We start from the raw sequence: 12,777 nt of genomic DNA on the forward strand, positions 1-12,777 counted from the left end.
GAAAGTTGACATCTTCAATTTCAAACTGAAGAATACTTTGACTGATTGTCAAGCTGTAGTACCCTCCCAGACAGACCCCACCTGAGATTTGAGAGCATGTAGTTGGACTTTGAAGTCGTGTAAAAAGCCCTTTGTGAGAGCTTTTCCTGATCAAGCTCTTTTTTTTTTGCCCTTTCTCCAGTTTCAGCCTCCTAATCCCTGCCCTTTACCCACCCCTAGCTTTTCATTCTCAGTTATCCGTCAGTCGATTAAGAAATTGTGGACAAAATCCCCTTATGTTGTTTCTCTTTTTGTCTCAAATAATGAACAGACGATCATCCTTCTGGCTGCTCTCAGCAGCCTGGCTGGAATAGCCCACAATGGCTGGCTGCTGCATACAGACCTAATGATGTGGGGAAAAACTGCAGATGAATTCTTTGGGAAACCTTTGTTGTTCTCCTCTCGAGCATGTTTTGTGCACTTAGCATTTTGAGAAAATGCAGACTTTAAGTAATATGTTGGTGAAGAATCTACCGGAGCTGTATAAAGCAATCATCCTTTTTCACCTCTTTTGTACATATTGAGCAGAAAACAAGACAAAATCACCATAAATAGTGCAAATAGTGCATACAGTATCTAAAATGATTTGATAGTAGGCTACAGACATTTTTTAAATGTAACCTTGTGATAAAGTTCTTACAATGTTACAATTTCATTTAGCATTTATCTGAGAGTTAATCTTGTAATGGATTTATTTGAAAATAATCCAACATACTTTTAATTCATAATTCATGAATTCCAGAAGTTGGATAACTTCTTTTGTGAAGTGAAGAAATAAATTGTGTTGTGCATGTGGTAAGATGAATGATGTTGCCACAGTTTGTCTGAGAAGTGATTAAGTATAAAAGAAAACACTCCCAAAAGACTTATTAGTGGCTTCAACACTCCTACCACACGCTACCCAGAGCTGCTGAGACTATGAGGCTTGTGTTTTTCCTACTGGGATGTGGTCTCTTTGCAACAGGTCATTCTTTTGCTTCCCATATATTAAAAGGACCAGAAGTTCCTGAAAAAAACAAATGAGGTGAGACAATGTGGAGGCTGTGGTACACTTATATCAGCATCAAAAAATGATTTGCCTCTAAACATTAACCATCATTTATATTGTTTCCTAACAAGGGCACACAGTAAGGATTGTTACTGTTCAACTGAACGATTAACGCATTTATCCCTTGGTCAGTTAATTGTTGTCAACCATTCATCAAATTCTGATGAAAGATGAAAAACCCACTTTTTCAGTGCCTATGTCGATATCTGGAGTGCCAACCAACTTGTGAAATAAGAGAACCAAGACAGAACCCAGAAGCATTATGTTGAAGCTTAGCACAAGAGCCCTGCTGTTGTTGGATACACTAACTGAGCAGGCTGAGCAGATACAGATGATTTTTCTATGGCAATATTTGTGTTCATTTTACTCTAGATTGCTTTTTCAACAAGGGCCGTAAAGGTTCAAGGTCAATCCTAGATACTGTCTGTCCACGACCCTGAGTCAAAATTGGAAGCTGTAAAATGTGTCATATTTAATGTTCTTCTTTCAGCTTATTCTGTTGAGCTTGCAGTTAGCATGTTTCGCAGGTTTGACTTTTGCAATTCATAGGGACAGTCAGAGAAACTGGGTGCTACTGCAGAAATTATTGGTGTAACTGCCACTGAGATAGAGGACGTAGCAGTAAGCTAGTTAGTCCCAGTTGCTAACGGCTATCATCCATTCTGTCAAAAGTAATTAAAATTCATGTAAGTACTGCTGTGTTATTTTATTTTGATCAGATATTTAAGTACACTCTCTGTCCTTGCAGGACTCTGGTACCTGTTGTGCTGTTCAGGGCTGAATGATATCCCTTTCCTGCCTGAATGCATTCAGCATTTGAAAATTGGTCAGTACAAAATCAGTTGTAATATATTGAAAAACAATATTAAAACAATTTTTAAAAATCTAAATTTTTACCTCCCTCAGTACGCATTGCTGCAAGGTCATCCAGGTCCCATGAGTATCTAGTATAGAGTGTGTATCTTTCCCTGTGTAAAGATGATCTTATACGCATCGATATATGATATGATACAATACAATTTCATGCAGTTCTTCACATTTGTTTTAGATATTCATTTTCCATATACATATATATATTATACCACATATAAATTTAATTAAACTAATACTTTAAAAGGGGCTCCGCTCACCTTCAAACAGATATTATTCAATATTGTCATGAGTTCTATCGTTTAGTTTTGTATTTAACGTATTCTGTGTTCTTGTCTTGATTTAGTCTGGTTTAGTTATGTAATTCATTTGTTTAGAGATCATTTCCTGGAGTTCTACTGTCAGTCCTGAGTTTGGTTTTTAGTGTTTCCTGTTTTATTTTGTAGTTCTGGCCCCATGTGTATAATGTCTTTTACTTCCTGCCTTTGTGTGTTTCCCGCCATTTAGATTGTGGCTGTGTTCGAAATGCTGTACTACATACTGCATACTACAGACTATATACTACGTACTATATACTGCATACTGCGTTCAGTGGTAGTATGTAGTATGGAGGAGCCTTTCAAATTCATTTTGCAGTATGCTAAGCCAGGTGGAAGTAAACAATAACCGCTGCTTCTTCAGCTAAAGCGCCCCCTTCTGCTGGAATGCTGCTGCTGTCCGTCATTTCAACTGCCGTTGTGACGTTCCAGCGCTTTGCATTGTGGGATACAGTAGGCAAGGTAGACTGATACTGGAGATTTTTTCCGAATCAGTACGACATCCGGGTATTTTTGGCATACTGCACATTTCGCTTTTGTTTGCATACTACATACTACATTTTGGCCAAATGAGTATGTACTGCTAGTATAGTATGGCATTTCGAACACAGCATATCTTTATAAACAACTGCTAATGGGAAATTAGCCTACAAAGTCATGTTAGTTGACTGGTGGAAATGTCACCCTTCGGGGAAATGCTGCTGCTGTCCAGCATTTCAACTGCTGCTGTGTCGTTCCAGCGCTTTGCATTGTGGGATAAAGAAGGCGAGGTTAGACTGGTCCAATGCATACTGAAGATTTTTTCCAAATCAGTACGACATCTGGGCATTTTTGGCATACTGCACATTTTGCTTATGTTTGCATACTGCATACTACATACTACATTTTGGCCCAATCAGTACGTACTGCTAGTATAGTATGGCATTTCGAACACAGCATGTGTTCCCTGCCCTCATTGTGTTCACCTGTGTTAATTGGTCTCACCTGTCTCTGATTATCCCCAGTGTACAGTATATAGTCTTTGTCTTCCCCTTTGAGTTTGCCAGTTCATTGTTGTCCTTCCTGTGGAACTACCACAACCATGACAAATACAGACCAGAGAATCTCAAGTATTTTTTTACTTTATGGAATGGGGAAAATAGCTCCTCAAACTTACTAAATAATAGATTCTTACGACTGTAATATCACAAATTTCAGTCAAATAAACTAGAAAACAAGATGGGTGAAAAACACTGCCTGCCAACATAGGAGATCAACGAGTAAGCAGTTGTGTTAAAATATTAATAATGAAAACAAAAATAACATGAAAACCACATTTAGTATTTCACTGTTGGCACATATGAATTGGTTGCAAATGACAGATATCCATATCAGTTGATATTGACTTTCACTCTTTATTTTACAGTTTTTGTTTAACTTTGTTCTTTTCATTGATATAGATTACTTACATGTACTTGGCAAAAAACTGTCTGCTTAGTGAATTATACCTCATCTCAAATGTACCATGTCAGGAAAACCATCACTCTCAACTAACTGTAATCTTAGCAAAACAACAGGCTTTAGATGCCGCGAAAATGTGCGAAAATCTGTTTAATATTAAGGCCTGCATCGATTTCGGGGTTAGGGTTAGGGTTAGGGTTAGGGTTAGGGTCACATTTTCTGAGGCAACGTACATCAGTAGTCATCACAGGATTCTACATTCCACCACAGGCGATTACAGAGGCTGCCCTTAGATCTTTGCAAAGACTTGGTCTGCTCACAGACCGCCATCCTGATGCTGCGCTCACTGTTGCTGGAGGCTTCAATCAGGCTTTCCTTAAGTAGGTTTTGCCAGACATCTAAAAACAAGTCAAGTCAAGTCAAAGGTTATGTCAAGTCAAGTCAAGTCAAGTCAAGTCAAGTCTTTAATTAAGGCAAGTCAAGTCCCAAGTCAAGTCACTTTTTTACCACCCAAGATCCAGCACTCTTACCTGTAGTCTCTGGTCTTTATAAAGAGAAAAGACAAGGTATTAGTAGCCCGTCTAATAATGCTGTTTTGGCCAATTTATATAACCTGTTCAAAAAGTATGACAATGAATTGTTTCTGTATTATCTTGGCACAGAAGCAGCCATGATGATGGTCTGGTCTGAGACCGTATTGAGTAGTAACAAGTATAACTGATGAGGCTTTTCTTTGGGAAAAAAAAGTCAGTTTGACTGACTGTCATCCAGCCATGACAGTCACATACCGGATAGCTTTTTGAGTCATCCAGTCATGATTCCCAGTTTGCGTTCTGTACATACTTGATAGTTAGACAAAAACTTGACAACATTAAACTATATCATTTTATATTTAACAGCTAACATTCAAACTTATGCACACACGCAAGGCATTCAAATCAACATGCCTCAAGTCAAGTGAAGTCTCATGTCATTAACTTGCAAGTCCAAGGCGAGTCTCGAGTCATTTATTTTTTGTCAAGTCAAGTCGCAAGTCATCAAAACAGTGACTCGAGTCGACTCAAGTCCAAGTCACCAACTCTCAAGTCCACATCTCTGACAAACGGCTACAGAGCGGACTGACACCTACCACCAAATTCAAATATGTAAAGGAAATACAACGCATGCCCCCAGTAACGCAAGAGAAATTGGGCAGAGGACGCCTGCAATCTGCAGTAAATGACATCCATAGCTCGTTACAGTACACAGCTATAAAGATCATTGAAGAAATCAATTGACTCATTGAGTGTTTGGTGGCTTTACACCAAACAAGAAGAAAAACAAGGCCTACAGGCCTCTCAACAAGTGCTGATGCCTTTCTAGCAAGTGAGCTGCCCAACTCTTATCTTCGCTTTGTGGCCATCATCAGACAGCAAAAACATTTGCGGAAGTCTAAGAATGAGATTTGGAGGGTTTTTAAGCCTATGAATCAATGGCCTGCGCAAATTAAAATGCCTACATCTGAATTTCTACCACCCCTATTGGAAGTCCTTGCTTTGCCTTGTAATTAACTCAAGCAGGCTGATCTCATCCTGGTCTTCATCAATGCCACATTTTGTGTCCCCGTATTTGACCTTTTACCTGTCTTTGGAGGGCGAGGTTACGAATAATACATGCCCTGGCCACAAGAAGTAGCTGGGCTCTGTTACCTGTCTTCACTATTTCGTTTTATTTATGGTTGCTGCTTTCAATATGTCCTCACTCTCCATGTCTTTATCACCCCTCGATTTGATGGATAGGATTAAACGATTGCTGACACAAAGTGATCAAGAGCTCTGCACACTTTACCTGCATAAGCAGGCACCAACATTACTGCTTTATTTGGCTAGATTGCTTGTACTTGCATAGTAAACCAACTAAACCACATTAGGATTAAGTTTTATTGTTTGCCAATGTCAGAGAATTTGGTTCATTCTAATGGAACTCCTCAGCCTGTGGAAAGTCCTGTACTTGACATACTTGGATTTGAAGTGGTTAATATGTCAGAACAGAGCTGCTACCTGGGCCACATGGACGACAAAAGACTTGGTTTATGTAATGATTTATTTATTTATTTATTATTAATTTATTTATTTATTTATTTAGCCAATCTTCACCCTAGTCTACCACTATTATTGGCATTGTAACCATAAGTATGTGTCTGTTGTTGTTCATGTAACAAGGACATATGTTGTTGTGGTAACAAGAACATATGTTGTTGTTGCTCTCTTTGCCTGTCTCTATCCTGCATCTCCTTCTATCCCATTTTCGGCCCATCCAGTCGAGGCAGATGGCTGTTCAACATGAGTCTGGTTCTGCTCGAGGTTTCTGCCTGTTAAAAGGAAGTTTTTCCTTGCCAATGTGCCGAATTGCTAAGTGCTACTCATGGTGGATTCATGTTGGGCCTCTCTTTAAATAACTTAACAAAGAGTCGGTCTAGACCTGCTCTTTCTGTAAAGTGTCTCGAGATAACCCTGGTTATGATTTGGCGCTATACAAATAAAATTTGATTGATTGATTGATTGATTGATTAAAGGCATCATTTAGACATATAATAAAATGTCTGTGATTTACTCTATACTTAAATTGCACTGTATTAACTTACTGTCTGCCAAAAAAGAACTTCCTTGGCCTCCAACATTTCTGAAAATGTAAGCAAACAAGTCACAACTCATTACCTCTGAGCTTTAAGAACGTAACACAAAAGGGGACTTGTTATATGGATTCTTCTCCTAAACGCGGTGACATGACTCCATTTGAAGGTCCCAAATTATAAGAGTAGGCTGATGTGATCAATTTTTAAGATTTAGACACAATGTGACTGGTTATCATTAATTTGCTTTGCACTGAATGAGCTATTTGAAGTCAATTCATGAATCATTAATAATTCCTCAGAAACATGCTTTCTTGATATACCAAAAATCCAACGTTGGGCTGCTGTTACAATGTCCAAAAATACTTAAATTCACTAGAAATTGAAAAACTTCAACAGAAATTACAACAAATGCTTGCTGGATCCAAAAAGTATCCCTAACTAACATAATGCAAGAAATATACAAACAGTCACATTGCGGGTATAAACAAAAAGGGAGAAGACCCAAATGCAGACGCATGATTTATTCAAACACAAAACAAGGCAAAAAGAAAGGCTTAATGTAAAGTCCTGGTGTCAAAAAAATCTAAAAAAAGGGAGTCCAGGGAAAAATCTTATCGAAGTCCACGGTTGACCTCACAAAGGTTTGACACGAGGGTTGACGGAAGACAAACTGGCATGGAAGGGAAGGAGCACAGAGACTAAATACACATGGGGTAATCCAATTTAGGTAAGACAAACAAGAAACAGTGTTTTGGGCTCAAATCATTGCTGAAAAAAACATGTTAACATGTTAAAGGTGTTATACTGTACCTACTCCATTCTCTCCATCTACCCGAGTCAAAAAATCCACAAGCCTAATTGTAAATCTTTCTAATCCTGCAAATTGCTTCCTGGTTGCATGTTGTATTCATTTTATAACTGCAGACCCAGATTGTGTGAACTGTCACAATGCAGCATTTGTCATTTTAATTGGTCCAAAGTGTTTGTGAGACATAGCTTTCAGCAGGTGACCCTTGCATCCTTTTTCAGGGCAGTTATGCAACAATGACAGATAGCAGAGAAGTGGGTCCATGATGATAAAGAGCTGCCCCTCTCCCGAAGCGTCTTTGTCTCTAGAGACGCATCATCTTCCTGATAGTTTCGAGGCTGAGCTTTGGTACCTGAACAGATGACAGCGAGAGAAACGCCCAGCTACTCTTCCTGTGTTTGCTTCAGGTGGGCAGATGGCTTGATCATTTTATCTTACATGCTGTATGACTTCATCAGAGGGTGTCAATTGTATTATACAAAGTCACTTATGAACTCTCCCCTGGTATTGTAGAAGTAAATATGTATCAATATTGCCCCAAGAGGACTTCATTAGTGCAGCTGATTGGTGGGGAGTTCCAGGCATTTATTCTTTTTGCAGGTTATTGATACCATGCTGATAAATGAGTTTGTGGACGGCTGTGCAAGTAGTGGCAGTCTTTTAAGTCTTGTGATTTCAGGGTTGAATTCCTGCGAAACAGCTTCGAATACAGAAACCTGGTTCATATCATTAATGTTATCTCCCTACAGACATTTGAGAGGAAAAATAAAATATTCTCATATTATTTGTCTTTAAAAGACACAAGTCTTTGAACTTTGTCACCAATGCAATTGACTTGACACATCTCCCGCTGCCAGTTAATAATAATAATTAAAAAAAAACTTTTTCAGAGGTTGTTTCGAATGCTTAATCAAATCATGTGAAATAAAATATAACCTTTCTCAACCACCTGTGATTAGCAATAACCACCCTTGAGAGATTTTCATGAGGGAAGAAGAAGTAAGAGCAGCTTGACATTGATACTTAAGCCAAAGCAAGAAAAATTGCCTTAAAATTGGCATGGAATTGCCCACTATCAGATACCAAACCCCTGGCACCACAATGAAACAATTCAAAAAAGGAGATTTATCATCTCAACTCATTCCAACCAGGTCATCAAACCATACAGCACAGGCTTAGAAGGCCTTTCTTGCCTCAGTAGGACCTAAACGTTATCAGCCTGAAAGTAGACATGTGGAGTGGAGATGAACAGTAGTTTTGAAGACCGAAGCCCTCCTCAAACTGTTGAGGGATCCAGACAGTGAGGCAAGATTGCAGTGTAGTGACACAAAATGGTGTGTAAAATGTGTAGGTATAATAACTTCATCCCAAAAGATCTAACAGTGTTCAAACACAGAGAAATAGCAAAACCATTTTGTGGCTATTTCATTGGTACGAAATGACATGACATGCCTAAACATCATTTAACAGGTCTCAAATCTATCACAACAATGGTTTAAAATGCTAAAATATTTTCAAAGTGTGAAATGAAAATTGTATGTGGTCGCATTCGTGCAAGTTGCCCTGTCCGCCAGGGCTGGCAAATCTGCCAACTCTTATTATTTCAACAGTAATACAAAAAGTAGTTTTAAAAAAAAAAAAAAGTAAATGTAAGGGAGAGTCAATGAGAGGGAGAGGTCAACTCAAGAATCCACTGATGATGAAAATGCAGGCAGGGAGAGAATGGGTCCCTTGGCAGGACTGCACACCATTTGAAAGTTAGCCTGAAGATAGGCGAGGTGTGCGGCTAAATGAAAAACTACTGTCTATAATTATCTAACGAGGAAAGTGTAGTGTTTGGGACATACCGGTCATTGCTGTAGTCAGCACCATAGTTTTATAACATTCAAAATATACAAAGAATCTGTTTTGTTAGGAACAGCACATAATAAAGTTATGCCTGTGAACTGAAGATGCTAATAGAAAGCTATTAAACATATAAGAGAACTTTTGCCCTGTAACCCAATGTTCATTATTTTGTTAGCTGACATTTGAATAAAACACAAGATACTTGTGCCCTAATGATATGGATAAGCGCTCGGTGATCGGTGGTCATCCCAATACTTATACTTAACCTAAATATTAAACATAACATAAATATTCCCTATAACATTGAAAAAGGAGACTACCATTCTCAAACTTTCAATCCCACATCACCTTGATGAATGACAACAGCTTGAATGTGAGTCTTATACCAAAGAACTGGTTCCAGCTTATCTGAGTCATATCAGACAACCTCATTTATATTTCAGAAAAGACTGGTGACCACATTGTCTTTACAACACAAAGTAAGGTATGGAAAAGACTACTATTCAACCAAATACAAGGTTATTTATTAATAGCATGCTGTAACAAAAACAAATGGAGCAACACCTGCAAACTAGTTCAGGCGGGCAACTCGAGCTCCACTGATTGTCATGCGTCATTCTCCACAATCACCTGACAAATGCTTCCTCCCAATTGGGCAGTCTATTTAAGCTGCGAGATTTCTGGTCTCTCCATCTGCTCTGTCACTGCCATCGCTGCCCATCCACCTGTGGGCTCTGACTAGGAGGGTTTAAGATATTATCTCATCACTCCTCACATTTCTGCATGTAAAATAAATCTGCGAGGAGTGATGATGTCGGAGCCTAGACGCCAAACACAAGCTGCTGCAATAAACGTTTCAAAGTATCACAACCTGAGTTGTCTGAGTGAAATAATAATTAAAACACTGATCACCTGAGGCCTTGGTTCTCAACTGGTGGGTCGCGGAGCTGTTTTTAGTGGGTCGCAGATGTGTGCTTAAAAAAAAAATGGGGTAAAAAGTCTATTGCTGTGTTCGAAAGGCCATACAAGCAGTACATATTCATTTGGCCAAAATGTAGTATGCAGTATACAAACAAAAGCAAAATGTGCAGTATGCCAAAAATACCCGGATGTCGTACTGATTCAGAAAAAATCTCCAGTAGGCATTGGACCAGTATACCTTGCCTACTGTATCCCACAATGCAAAGCGCTGGAACGTCACAGCCGCAGTTGAAATGCTGGACAGCAGCAGCATTCCACAAAAGTGGGCACTTTAGCTAAAGAAGCGGCGATTATTGTTTACTTTCGCCTGCCGTAGCATTCTGCAAAATGAATTTTAAAAACACTTCTCCATACTACATACTACCGCCGAACGTAGTACACAGTATAAAGCATGTAGTATATAGTATGTATTATGAAGTATATACACTTCCAGTCAAAAGTTTGGACACATTGCGAACACAGCCTTAGTTGCACTTTTAACAACATGGGTATCCTATGATGTGCATGCAGTAGTAGTGTAGTCATGGAGTCCACACCCCATGTATCCACTGATAATCCACTGGGTAATCCCAGCTACAGTTACATTTATATTCTTGAAACTTGATGAGCCTGACAGTAGTTGCATTTATGTTGCACTTTCTTTGTTTATTTCTGTTGAAAAATGGCTGCTTATTAAATGAATTGTAGCTACCTGCTGGTCATTTTGCTTGACTATTATACTGTTGGGTTTTATGATGTTGGCATATGTGATGTTTTGTTCCATCTCAGGTCCAAACTGCACCATTTTTCATTAAATACATTTGGGGTTGAAGAATTTGTGTTTGTCAATAAGGAGGTGGTGGTGGGTCCTGAGGCTAGACCATTTGAGAACCACTGATCTAGGGTTTGAAACATTGTCATTGATATCTAATGTTCATAATGAATCTCAATCATGTTATATAAGTTACTACAGTACACACATTGTTTTGGTTGATCCAATAAGTACATTATATATTGTATGTTAATGCTACAAAGTAGTGATTTTTCGAATTTTAAGTACACACATCCAACAGCGCTAATTGTTACTGCCTATCTCTTAAAATATGCTTTTGTCAACTGTCGGAGCTAAACCAGCAAACAAACCACCTTATAACAACAACAGTAGCACAATTATCAGATTTGTCAGGTACAGTACAACAGTACTCTTCAAGATGCTGATCCTGCTGGGAGAAGTGAGGGAACTTTCTGCCCAGCCCAGTCAACCACAAAAGTGGGAAACTGTAGGCTTAGAAAACCTACTCACTGTTTCAAACAATGTTCTTTAAATGGCTTGCCAACAGATGACCCTTATCACCCAATCACTGGCAACAAAATAAGAGTCCAGCTGGACTGACTGCCCCACAAGTCTAGTCTTGGCTGGTTCCACCTGGCTACATTACTGTAAATGTTACTGTCTTGCAGGAGAAGATCAGTGTTTCCTTCCCTGGTTATCTCTTTATAGGATGATTACAGTTTGATGAGCGAGCAACTATAATGTATCTTTGCTTGTTAAAAACTTACCATAATGCTTTGGAGAGAAAGGTTGGTCTCCTGTGCTTGTTCTCTTCATAAACACTGATTTATAGCACACAGATTAATCAAAATGTGCTAAGTGATTTCTTTTACATGCTATAGCATATAGAGGGTCAATGTAGTTAAATAAGGCCGAAATATATTGTTTCTCTCTATGGCAACCCCAGGGCTCGGAAGTTTAACATAGAAGACAACTACTTTTATTATTCCCACACAACTTCATGATGTCAGGAAACTCCATCTGTTGTTGTTTTGGTTAAGAGACCCCTGGCAGCAGAGATTACATTTAAGTGCACTTTGATGCATGAGTGCTATTGTCGGCATCAAAGTGGAAAGTGCAAAACTAATTATTATTCTGATTATACTAATTGTTTTACAGAAGACATTACAGCTCACGTGTGAAAAGCTTGACATTGTTTATGGATACAGAAGGCATTTAACTGATTATAAAGAAATAACTGTGGGAATGCTACGTGTATTTTTTGATACTTTTGCTGGGAGTTTATGTCTATACAAAAAGTGACAAGCTTTAAATTTCTATAACTATGACAGATGAATCTACTGTGTATTTTTTCATAATGTCCTTGGTAATTACCGGCCATTCATCAAATGTTGATGTGAGCGGGAATATTTGAGTGTTTTCATGTTATTGGTTTGATTCATGCCTCTCTACCAAAGATAGTGCTGTAGCGTGATGCCTCAAATTCATTTAACAGAAGGCCTGGAGGGATGTCCAGGCTAACACTGATTCCTCTACATTTTTCATCACCATTCCCCCTGCTTCATTATAGTTAAGTTGACAGGTCTGCTGTTGGGATTACACAGCCATTCAACTGCAAAATAAGTTTTAAATTCTGTCACTTACGCAATATGTTTGAGACCGGAGAACACTCTTCTTCATTGGTGTCATTGATTTTCCAACTCACACATACTCTCCTGCAGTGAAGGGGGAAAAAAGGGAGAAAAATCTCTCTCGAATGCTCAGGTCATGAATGAGAAGTCTTAATATAGAATATTTCCATGTGACAGCCCTGATAGTGCATGTTAAAATAAAACCCACTTTATATTTAAATCCAGCAATGCTGTTTGTTGTATGTTTAAAAAGGCGCTTTAAAACCTCCCTCAATGCATGAGATTCCACAATTGCAATGTCCATATTTTCTAAAAATGTATGTCGCACCACCATCAGGTGTACAGTGCATGCAATATTCAGTGAGTATAACATCTTTAAATTAGACTCTCAAACCATAAGTGGAGACTA

This window comes from Semicossyphus pulcher, unplaced genomic scaffold (genome assembly GCF_022749685.1).
Source record: "Semicossyphus pulcher isolate SPU_LCO1_2020_fin unplaced genomic scaffold, fSemPul1.0.p SCAF_15, whole genome shotgun sequence".
Lineage (NCBI taxonomy): Eukaryota > Metazoa > Chordata > Actinopteri > Labriformes > Labridae > Semicossyphus > Semicossyphus pulcher.